The sequence below is a fragment of the Canis lupus genome, chromosome 5 (assembly GCF_011100685.1).
Source record: "Canis lupus familiaris isolate Mischka breed German Shepherd chromosome 5, alternate assembly UU_Cfam_GSD_1.0, whole genome shotgun sequence".
Classification (NCBI taxonomy): Eukaryota; Metazoa; Chordata; class Mammalia; order Carnivora; family Canidae; genus Canis; species Canis lupus.
The window spans coordinates 77,864,713-77,877,108 of record NC_049226.1 but is presented as its reverse complement, the minus strand read 5'-3'; the positions used below and the strand labels follow the sequence as shown (position 1 = coordinate 77,877,108).

Genomic DNA, 12,396 nt, shown 5'->3' with positions numbered 1-12,396 from the left:
AGTGACCTTGCCACTAGTGGCATATGACATAAGTTCATGATTGCTATGTTTTAAAAATATTAATTGGAGGCGCCTGGGTGGCTCAGTTAGTTGGTCGTCTGGCTTCAGCTCGAGTTATGATCTCAGGATCCTGGGATCGAGCCCCATATTGGTGGGGCCCAGCAGACTCAGCAGAGAGTCTGCTTCTCCCTCTGCCCCTCACCTCGCTCATGTTCTCTCTCTCTCAAATAAATAAAATCTTCAAAAAAATAAAAATAAATAAAAATATTAACTTAATGTAGTATGTAATTTGGACTGTGGGGGAAATTAAGGCATAAAACCTTGTTACATTGTTATTATATTGCAGTTAATAACTTTGGAGACCTGCAAGGGTAGGGACAGGGTGATGCAGGGATAGAAAGGACTGTAGAGGTGTCAGGGTAGCACTGATAAAAATTAGCAGTAAACATAAATAAGTCATGATATAATAATAGCTTTTATGGTGATGATGACAGTGTATTTATCTCATGAAGTTTGAGTTTCTCTGCAACACACAGTTCTCTGGATATAGCAAACTCTTGAGAATGCAACTCTGTCATGTTGGGACAAGGTCAAGGCTGAATTACACAGGGTGTCAAAGTCTAGAAACCTAGGAAGACATACACAATGATGATGTGAAAGACATCTTCAATCTATTAAAAAATACATCTGCTTCCAGACTTTATGATCATCCTGTTTTGGGAATCCTCCAGATCAATGGTTCTCACTAGGAACCAGTCACTTTGTCCCCTAGGGGACATTTGGCAATGTCTGGAGACAGTTTTGTTTGTTCAGACTGGGGAAGGGGGTGCTACTTTATCAGGAAGGGTGCTAAACATCCTCCACTGCACAGGACAACCCCACACAACAGAATTATCTGGCTGCAAATGTCAGTAGTGCTGAGATTGAGACACCTTGTTCTGTATAAAGGACTCCATGTAGCTGAAATGTCCCCTCAATAGAGAAGGGGGTGGGGAGGAGAATCTTAAAGATTTTCTAGGGTTGAAGAGAGAGGGAGGAGGAAGTAGAGATAAAGACTAGAAACATCACAAAGAGAGAAGGGTGAGATTGAAACTAAAGGAGGGAAGATTTCCAAGGAAGATGGTGGGCAATGGAGCAGAAGCCCATGGAGAAGTAACTGGGATGTGAACATGTTGAGGAAACACTTTTTGTGTGGTTTAGGAATGAAAGAAAGACTGTAAATAGTGGCTTTAAGGCAATGTTTTGCAAACATTTTTTACTGTCACCTACAGTAAGAAATACAACTTAAGTCATAACCCAGTATATAAATGCTTCTATAAGTAACTGAAACCAAAGTTTCAGATTCAGAGCTTACCTTTCTGTTTGCTCTGATGCCTGGTATCCTCTATTGTCTATTCAAATCTAGTCTGATGTCTTTCACTTTTAAAATTTTCTGTTTACAATCTGCTACATTTATTTCATGACCCACTGGTGGGTCATCAAACAGTTAAAAAGGAAAAAAACAAAAACTAGTCTAGGAAAGGTAATTACCCTCAAGTGGACCTGAATAGCTGAAGTCAGAAAAGGTGCGCAGCCTGGGTGGCTCAGCAGGTTAGTACGTCTTCAGCCCAGGGTGTGATCCTGCATCGGGCTCCCTGCATGGAGCCTGCTTCTCCTTCTGCCTATGTCTGTGTCTCTCATGAATAAATAAATAAAATCTTTAAAAAATAATAAAAGTCAGAAAAGGTGAAAGGGGAGAAGGGAGAGGATGTATCCAATGAGCTTCGTTAGAGGAGTGGACAGAGTTGGCATCATGGTCAGGAGACAGCCAGCCCTAAAGGGAAGATGGGAGATGGGCGCCACCCTGTGGGGGTGGACAGTGTGGAGCTTGAGGTGCACCTTTGAGGCCGTCTTGGTTTTCCAAGCGAGGAAGAGATGATACTGTTGGGAGAGTTGAGTGAGAGGGCAGTTGGAGGTCCAGGGAAAGTGGTGATTGCTTGGAAGGACCGCTGTGGGGAAACTGATCAGTCCAAATGACAGGGTTCTAGGGTGTCAGGGAAAGAGGGGATTTCCATGTCATCTATTACTCTAATTTGGATCGTGTGACACAACACACCTTTCTGCCAAACAGTGAGGGAAAAGATATATAAGAATTGACCTCCAGGGTCCACATTATTCTGGTCACTGTATTTCAGATTGTTATTTCCCTGTGTGTTCACAGTTTCGGCTGTCTCCTTGCTCCTGTTTCCCAGCACTTCCCTTTGGAAGAAGCCCCCTCTCCAAATTCACACACATGTAGGTGTGTGCAGAGAACTGGGTAGATAACCCCCAGTTATCTACCCAACATAAAACTTATGTTATAATATGGATCCAGTGATTTTTGAGCCATAATAGTTTTATATTATAGTACATAAATTGTATGCCTATATTTTTGTTGTTGTTGTTGAGAGAGGGCGAGCCAAGTTGGGGTTGTGGTGTAGAGAGAGGCGCAGGGAGAGAGGGAGAGAGAGAATCTTAAGCAGGCTCCATGCCCAGTGTGCAGTCTGACCCTGAAATCATGACCTGAGCCAGAATGATAAATTGGACGCTTAATTGACTGAGCCACCCCGGTGTGTCTCTATGCCTATTCATAGATAACAAATAATTATTCAATCATTTTATCACATTTATTAGTATCTGTGTACCAAGAATTGCTCAAGACACCTAGGATACAGCAGGAAGGAAAACAAAGCCCTTGCTCTTATGGAGCTTATGTTCTAGTGGTTTAAGGGCATAGGGCAGCTAGTTTGTAAAAAAAAAAAAAAAAAGGAAAAAAGGAAAGATAAACACATTCTGCACATCATTTTATTTGCAAAAGGCATAAAAATACTGTTATCCACTTTTAGTTACAAATGTTTAACAAGTGTACAAATTCATAAAGATCAACACTTGAATATGAAATTTAACTCAAAATTTTAGAAAAAATGGGTGCTCGCTTCGGCAGCACATATACTAGAATTGGAAGGATACAGAGAAGATTAGCATGGCCCCTGCGCAAGGATGACACACAAATTCATGAAGCGTTCCATATTTTAAAAAAAAAATGGGTTGGATTTCAACAAACTTAATGAAAATGTCCTTCAATCTTTGGAAATACAAATGCCACTAGAGAGCCTGTTCCTGTTGTGTTTCTCATCTACGGCTTTCCTGTTCTTTAGTATGCAAATGGAGCCTGGGCCTCACAGCTAACTGCTCTCTCCTTTCTAAGCAGTTGAGCAGACCTGTTTTGAGTCCACAACAGCTGACTCAGCCATTTCTAATAGTTTGATAGCATAGGCACAAACTTGTAGCCCATCAGGTGTTGCCTCTTGCTCTTAGATTCGATGCTTCTTCCTCCATGAGCATTTTCAAGCATTTAAGTACTACGAAAACACAAGTTACTGGGGACATACAGGTCTGGAGAAGCTTAATAAGCAGCCTTCTGTGTTGGAAAGTGCAGTGAACTGGGTTCACAATCTCATTTCCTATTCCCCAGCTACTACTTTCTGCCTCTTTCATATTTGGCTCTTCCAGTTTAATAGGTTTATATTTCTGGTAGGCTACATGGGGGTTGCCATAGTAATCTCCAGAGGCTCTATAATTTCAATGCTCTATTCTTTCCAGTATAAGTCTCAGGTGTCATGTGTCTTCCATTTCTCATGTCAGATGCTGAGACCAACATTGACAGTGAGTCCACATCTACTCAAGGAATTTCTGAAGAAAGGGATATGATGCTATCATACGGGCTGCTGCAGAGTGTCTCTCAGGAAAGTGACTTTCCAGAAACATGTGAACTGGAGAAATACCAGGAAATCCCCACAGTGAAAAATACTAAAAGAAAGGATGAGAGAATCCTCTGTGCAAGGAAACCCTTCAGATGTGAGGAGTGTGGGAGATGCTTCAGCTTTGTTAGATACCAGAAAATCCACACTGGGGAAAAACCTTGAGTGTAATGAGTGTGGAAAAGTTTTTGCTGTCAATCAACTTTAAGTCAGCTTCAGAGAATACACAGTGGAGAGAAACCATATGAAACCATATGACTTCCTCCCAGCCACATCATCATGCATATGCTCACCCTGGAGAGAGGCCTGTCCTGGACCTTGGTTCCTTTTGCCTCCCAGCCTTTTTTACCCCCTTTTCATGGTAATTACTGCCTTGCTTTTTTTGGAAAGCCACCCTGCCCTCACTCAACAATTGTTGTGGTATATAGGTGGGGCTCTCTTCCCCACAGCAGGTGTGGAACTTGTGGCCTAGTCTAGCCCATCTATACTGTTCCTTCCCCCTGCCACAACGATGGATTCAAGTGACCAGGTTCATCCAATCAGGTGCAAAACCTGCCTAGAAGCAACATTTTATTCTGCTGGACTCAGATGTTAGCCTTGATCCATCATGAAGGATGAAAAGAAGGCCAGCCCTGCAGATAAGAGAGAAATGGAGAGAACCAAATCTATCTCTGGGTTTTTCAGTGACATAAATCAATAAACTTCAGTTTTTTGCTTAAATTGTTTTGAGTTGAGTTTTCTTTCCTTGTTGATACTAAGCCATTTCAATGTCTCCTATGTTTCAAAGAACTTCAGATAATATAAACTTGATTTGGCATCACTGAGTCCATAGTATGAGGAAACCTTTCATATTTGTGATGTTTTAGAAACACAGTAGCTTTGATTCTGGTGGTTTGCACAGAGGTAAACATTCAATATGAATGTGGGAAGGCCATTAACCCTCACTTAAGCCAGGTTAACATTCAGGGATCCCATTTGGAAGGAAGTTCTAGCAATTTAAGCACTATAATGAAAATTTCAAGTTTGTATAGGTGCTTTTCTTGTTTTGTTTTGTTTTTAATTAGGCTCTGTGCCCATCATAGGGCTCAAACTCATGACTCGAGATCAGGAGTCACATGTTCTACTGACTGAGCCAGCGAGGCATCCCTTCAAGTTACTATAAAACTAAATCTCTGTCAATGAATATTCTGTAAGGAAGATGCATGTATTAAATGGAAAGCCTTGTTTATTTCCTACTCAGTTTCTGACAGAAGTAGATGCTGAATTTTCAGTCTTATTTTAGATCTTACTGGATGTTTCTTTTTTGACCCACCTATATTTAATTATATTAATGTTTTCCTATTACTTAGTAATATTTATGCTCTTATAATAGTAGTTGGATACACTAGTACACATTTCTTTATATCTTGCTGGGTAGTATTTGTTAATATTTAGGATATTGTCATCTATATTCATATGTGTGATTGTCCTATAATTTTTTTCCATCTTTGTTGGGATTTGGGAGCTGAATTATATGAGATTGCTAGAAATAATTAGGAGGCTGTTCTTTTCCTGTACTTTGGAACAGTTTCAAAAGCCTAGCAGTTATCTGTTCCTTGGAAATTTGAAAAAAAAAAGTCCATCTAATAAAGCTGATTGGGCCAGTTACTTTTGTTGGGGACAGTATAGAGGAGAAGAGGTCTTTGATTACTTTTTCAGTTCCCTTCTCTGGCATTGATCCAATGACACTGTCTACTTCTTGAACCAATGTTGGTAATTTATAATTTCTTACTGACGTTTATAAATCATTAGCCCTGCCTTTTATGCAGATTGTGTACCCTTTAAAAAATATTTTATTTATTTATTCATAAGAGACTCAGGCAGAAGGAGAAGCAGGTTCCCTGTAGGGGGTCTGATTTTGGACTCTATCCTAGGACCCTGGGATCATGACCTGAGCCAAAGGCAGAAGCTCAACCGCCAAGCCACCCAGGTGCCCTTATGTATTGTATTTAAAAAAAATTTTTTTTTGATATATGCTCCTTGGCATTCCTAAATTTTTTGGTTGACAAAATCTGTATGAAGAGTTTTTATTACTCAGATATTTGCATGCAAAATTTGACATTCGTCCTTATAATGCCTAGAATAGCATGGCTGCCATGACCTTAGATTTGGTAAGGGGATATGATAACCAAGGCCATTTCCTTGGCCTAAATCTAAAGCAGAGTTTCTCAAACCTGACGCTGCTAACATTTGGGACCTGATAATTGTTTGTTGGTGCTGTCCTGTAGGGTGTTTAGCTTACCCACTGACTTTTACCCACTAGATACTCTTTGTAACACTCTGCCTGACCCCACTCATGAAAATCAAAATTGTCTCCACTGATCTAGAGAATATAGAGATTCTCTTCTTTGCAGGCTTGTCAGTCTGTGCCTTGTTATGTCGTATGCCTCCTTGTACTATCATCTACTTCATGACAGTTCTCAATCCCAGACTTAACCTGATGTTTGAAATATTGCCCTGAGAGACAGCTTTACCATCTTCTTATTTGTTCAAATAGGAGAAGACACTGGGAGGTCATCTCTTAGTAATGGACTTAAAATTGTGCAGACACACCAAAAGTGATTCAGGCAAAGAAATGATAGAAATCACCTAAGTCAAGGTTTGTTTATTCCAGTTGTTGTCTCCCTTTTATTTGTTATAGCTGTTCTTTAATAAACACTAATAACCAGTAACATTGTGTGTGCTTTCCTATGCTAGGTAATCCCCATTAACTGGATCTTCATAGCAGCCTTTGAAGTAGATACCGTTATCTTGTTTCAGTTAGGATATTGAAGAACAGAGAGATTAAGCAGGTTGCCCAAAGATACAGCTAATAAGTGGAAGGGCAGAGACTCAAACCTGGGCAATCTGACTTCAGAGCCCATGTGCTAACCATTACACAGCATTGCCCTCCTGTCTCCACTGCTTTTTTTTTTTTTTTTTTAGCTTTATCGTATGATTGACATACAATTGAGTCATTTGCTTGATTTTTACAAAGGGTCTTGCTGAGATTTAGACTGGATTAATTTGAATATATAGATCAATTGGGGATAATTGACATCTTAATATTGTTTTTCAGCCAATGAACACCATATTTCTCTGTTTATTAGGTATTCTTTCATTTTTCATTATTTTGTAATTTTCAGCATGCATATATTGGACAAATTTTCTTAGATTTATACCTAAATATTTTGTGATTTTTTTGTTCTATTGTAAATGGTACTATTTTTGAAATTTTATTAAAATTGTATTGTATTGGGGTGCCTGGATGGCTAAGCAGCTAAGCATCTGCCTTCGGCTCAGGTCATAACCCCAGAGTCTTGGGATCGAGCCTGCTTCTCCCTCTGCCTCTGCTACTGCCTCTCTCTTTCTCTTTCTCTCTCTGTCTCTCATGTATAAGTAAATAAAATCTTTTTTTAAAAATTGTATTGTCTCACAGGAAATTTTATTATCAGAAATTTCAGTTTCTAACAATTGATTTTTTTCTTTTTTGTAACCACTAATTCTGTGACCTTGTGAAATTCACTTGTTAATTCTAGGAGATTTTATAGACTCCTTGGGATTTTCTATGTAGACAGTTATGTCCTCTTGCAAATAGTAGCAGTTTTATGTCTTCCTTTCCAGTATGTATGCCCTTGATTTCTTTTTCTGGCTTTCTTGCACTTGTTAGGACTCCCAGGACAGTGTTGAATAGTAGTGGCAAGAGCAGACATACCTGTCTTGTGCCCAATCTTGGATGGAAGGCTCTCTGTCACCATTCAGTATATTTTCAGCTGCAAGGAAATAATTCACATAAAATCCTATGTCATTGTAGCCACTGCAACAAAACATTGAGTTTGTACATTTTTGGACAGTCAAGTTTTGTGCATGAAATTTAAGTTCCACTATAACTTCAGTCTATTTTGTGGCTATGGTTTTCAGAGAGCTGGGAGAGAAATTGATATTTTCCCCACCACTTTAAAGTCAAGAATAACAAACAGCAAATGTGCCATGATCATACGCTATATTCTGGCTTTCCTGACTTACAGTGCTCTTAGTCTAAATTAAAGATAGATAACATAGGGGACGCCTGGGTGGCTCAGTGGTTAAGCGTCTGCCTTTGGCTCGGGGTGTGATCCTGGAGTTCTGGAATGGAGTCCCACATCAGGCTCCCTGCATGGAACCTGCTTTTCCCTCTGCCTGTCTCTGCCTCTCTCCGTATCTCTCATGAGTAAATAAATAAGATCTTAAAAAAAAAAAAAAAAAAAAGATAACATAGGAGTTAGAGAGAGAGCCAGGTATTCAGGCCATAAGGTGACCACAGGAGAAGGTGGCTCCCAGTGGAATCTGAGGAGCGGCTGAGGCGTTAAGATAATTATGTTTGATGGTAGATACCACAATAGATCTGGATATGAGTGTACATTTTCTTGTAGGTGGTCCAGTAGGACAGCACCAATTAGCTGTTTATTAATTCTAAAGATGCACTGGGATACCATGTAGATAATTGGGAGTGGAAGTTACTCACCATTTAAGCAAAAAGGATTTCAGATGGGCTAGCATTTCCCCATTCTAAAGGTCCAAAGAACATTGGATTAGAGTCTTGGTCAGGGAAACCCAAATTGCAAAATCCTACTGAATTTCTCTCTAAATATCAAGAATAGTATACACTCTGATTCATAAAATATGACTATGCAAGAAATAAGCAACACTGTTTAACTTCTAACCCTTCCCCATGAGTCGCTTGTGACAGTATTGTTGACCTGCCATTCACCTGCAACAATAATCTTGCTCTATTTACTAAATGATTTGAAGGAAAAAAAAAACCCTTACATAAAAATAAATAAAATATCATGGAGAAACAGGGCACTTAAGTTCAAGCCTTGCTAGGAGGCATCTGCTAATGCTCATTATGGCCAGGGCTGAAAGGTGCCGCAGTATGTAGTTTGTCCAAAGGACTTCAAAACACATCTCAAGGGTGCCTAGAGGGAAGGCGAGAGGGAGACAGATGGTGAGAGAACGAGAAGGAAGGAGAGAAGATGGCATCCACAGATTATAGTACCTACAGCCAAGCTGCAGCCTACCAGGGCTATAGTGCATACACTGCCCAACCAACTCAAGGATATGCACAGGCCACCCAGGCATATGGGCAGCAAAGTTATGGAACCTGTAGACAGCCCACTGATATCAGCTATACCCAGGCTCAGACCACTGTGACCTATGGGCAGACCACCTAGGCAACTTCTTATGGACAGCCTCCTGCTGGTTATACGACTCCAATTGCCCCCCAAGCATACAGTCAGCCTGTCCAGGGGTACGGCACTGGTTCTTATGATACCATCACTGCGACGCTCATTAATATTCAGGCCTCCTATGCCGCTCAGTCTGCATATGGCACTCAGCCTGCTTACCCAGCCTTTGGGCAGCAGCCAGCAGCCACCACACCTGCAAGACCACAGCGGTAACAAACCCGCTGAGACTAGTCAACTTCAATCTAGAACAGGGGGTTACAACCAGCCCAGCCTAGGATATGGACAGAGTAACTACAGTTATCCAGTTATCCTCGGGTACCTGGGAGCTACCCCATGCAGCCAGTCACAGCACCACCATCTTATCCTCCTACCAGCTACTCCTCTACACAGCCGACTAGTTATGATCAGAGCAGTTACTCTCAGCAGTTACTCTCGGCTACCTATGGGCAGCCGGGCAGCTATGGACAGCAGAGTAGCTATGGTCAACAAAGCAGCTATGGGCAGCAGCCGCCCACTAGTTGTCCCCTCCAAACTGGATCCTACAGCTACGCTCCAAGTCAATATAGTCAACAGAGCAGCAGCTACGGGCAGTAGAGTTCATTCCAACAGGACCACCCCAGTAGCATGGGTGTTTATGGGTGGCAGTCTGGAGGATTTTCTGGACCAGAAGAGAACCAGAGCATAAGTGGCCCTGATAACCGGGGCAGGGGAAGAGGGGGATTTGATCGGCGAGGCATGAGCAGAGGTGGGAGGGGAGGAGGACTCAGTGGAATGGGCGCTGGAGAGTGAGGTGGCTTCAATAAGCCTGGTGGACCCATGGATGAAGGACCAGATCTTGATCTAGGCCCACCTGTAGATCCAGATGAAGATTCTGACAACAGTGCAATTTATGTGCAAGGCTTAAATGACACTGTGACTCTAGACAATCCGGCAGTCTTCTTTAAGCAGTGTGGAGTTGTTAAGATGAGCAAGAGAACCGGACAACCCATGATCCATATCTACTTGGACAAGGAAACAGGAAAACCCAAAAGTGGTGCTACAGTGTCCTATGAAGATCCACCAACTGCCAAGGCTGCTGTGGAGTTGTTTGATGGGAAAGATTTTCAAGGAAGCAAACTTAAGGTTTCTCTTGCTCGGAAGAGGTCTCCAACGAACAGCATGCGGGGTGGTATGCCTTCCCGTGAGGGCAGAGGGATGCCACCGCCACTCCATGGAGGTCCAGGGGGCCCAGGAGGTCCTGGGGGCCCCATGGGTCACATGGGAGGCCATGGAGGAGACAGAGGTGGCTCTCCCCTAGGAGGACCCTAGGGTTCCCAAGGGAACCCATCCGGAGGAGAAAACGTCCAGCACCAAGCTAAGGACTGGCAGTGCCCCAATCCGGGGTGTGGAAACCAGAACTTTGCCTGGAGAACAGAATGCAACCAGTGTAAGGCTCTGAAGCCTGAAGGCTTCCTTCCACCACCCTTCCCGCCCCTGGGTGGTGACCAGGACAGAGGCGGCCGTGGTGGCATGCGGGGAGGAAGAGGTGGCCTCATGGACCGAAGGGGTCCGGGTGGGGGTTTCAGAGGTGACCTGAGACAGAGGAGGCTTCCGTGGTGGCCGGGGCATGGACCCAGGTGGCTGTGGCGGAGGAAGACAAGGTGGTCCTGGTGGGCTCCCTGGACCTGAGATGGAACAGATGGGAGGAAGAAGAGGCAGGCATGGAGGACCTGGAAAATGGATAAAGGTGAGCACCGTCAGGAGCGCAGAGACCGGCCCTACTAGATGCGGAGACCCCACAGAGCTGCCTTGACTACCAGATTTATTTTTTAAACCAGAAAATGTTTTAAATTTATAATTCCATATTTATAATGTTGGCCACAACATTATGATTATTCCTTGTCTGTACTTTAGTATTTTTCACCATTTGTGAAGACACATTAAAACAAGTTAAATGGTAGTGTGCTGAGTTTCTTTTCCTTCTTTTAAAGATGGTTGTTTAAAGACTAAACAATGGGAACTCCGTGTGAGCGTGCTCAGTATCATTGTGGAGAACCAAGAGGGCCTCTAACTGTAACAATGTTCATGGTTGTGATTTTTGTTTAAATAAAATTCCAAATGTTTATATATATACAAACAAAAAAGAACACCACATCTCAAATTTCACTGCTTCTCTGCTCGGAGTGATCACTTACCGGAGATAACTGAGACATTTCTCCTCACTGGGATAGTCTTTTGTTGTTGTTGTTGTTGTTGTTGTTGTTGTTGTTGTTGTTGTTGAGGGTTTGTGCATATTAAAAGTATAGCAACCCCTCCCAAGCAAAAAAAATCAAGCTCTTCCCAAGTCTTGCCAGGGATCACATAGGTTTCCATTATTCCAAAGACTAATAAAATGGCCAACAATAAAGATCTTTGTTTTATGTCCAGATTTAATGGATATTATATGATGTAAGTGCCCAGAATATGCAAGTCTGTAGAGTCAGAAAGTAGATCAGTAGTTGTCTAGGAATGGAGGAAGGGATTGTATTAATCCCTCACACAGGGATTGTATTAATTTTCTGTTGCTGCTGTAACAAATTACCACGAACAGTGACTTACAAGACAACACACATTTATTCAATTTACTTATTAATTTATGTTATAGTTCTAGAAGTCAGAAGTCCAAAATGGGTTTCACCAGGCTAAATTCAAAGTGTTGGCTAAGGAGAGACTTTATTTTCTTGCCTTTTCCAGTTTCTAGAAGCCACTTGTGATTTGTGGAGCTTTTCCTCCACCTTCAAAGCCAGCAATGATGGGACAAGTTTCTCTCAATTTGTCACCTCTGTGGCTCTTCTCATGACCTCCATTACTTATAAGGACTCTTATGATTACATTGGGCCCATCTAGATAATCCAGGATAATCTTATTTTCAAATCAGCTGATAAGCAACTTAATTCCGTCTGCAACCTTCATGTTCCTTTGTCATGAAATCCAACATATGAATTCCAGACATCTTTGAGGGGAACAGTATCTAGCCTATCACTGGGAAGATGGAAAGTGAGCGCTGGTGCTGATAGTTACAGGGTTTCTTTTTGGGAATGATGAAAATATTCTAAATTGACTGTGGTGATGGTTGTGCGATTCTGTGAATATACCAAAAACTAAACTAAGTTGTTTACTTTAAATGGATGAATCGTATGGGATGTGAATTACATTTTAATAAAGCTAGTGTGTGTGTGTGTGTGTGTGTGTGTGTGTGTAATTTCTAAAACCAAATTCTGTGATCTTCCTGCCTGAAACCAGCGACTTTTCCTAAATTCCTGAATTAACTGAATCTCCGTTAGTGACACCTTCATCTATCAGGTCACTCAAACTTCATGGCTATAGTAGATTGCTCCCTGTCTCTCATATCT

General features: G+C 41.8%; 1 non-coding gene and 1 pseudogene across 1 annotated transcript; both read left to right on the top strand.

Moving 5' to 3' along the window:
* Positions 1–2,946: 2,946 nt before the first annotated feature.
* Positions 2,947–3,053, top strand: LOC119872098. The gene has a single exon (XR_005360281.1). It is a non-coding gene; the product is annotated as a U6 spliceosomal RNA (small nuclear RNA).
* Positions 3,054–8,812: 5,759 nt separating this feature from the next.
* LOC100683282 lies at positions 8,813–10,967 on the top strand (annotated as a pseudogene).
* The last annotated feature ends 1,429 nt before the right edge of the window (positions 10,968–12,396 follow it).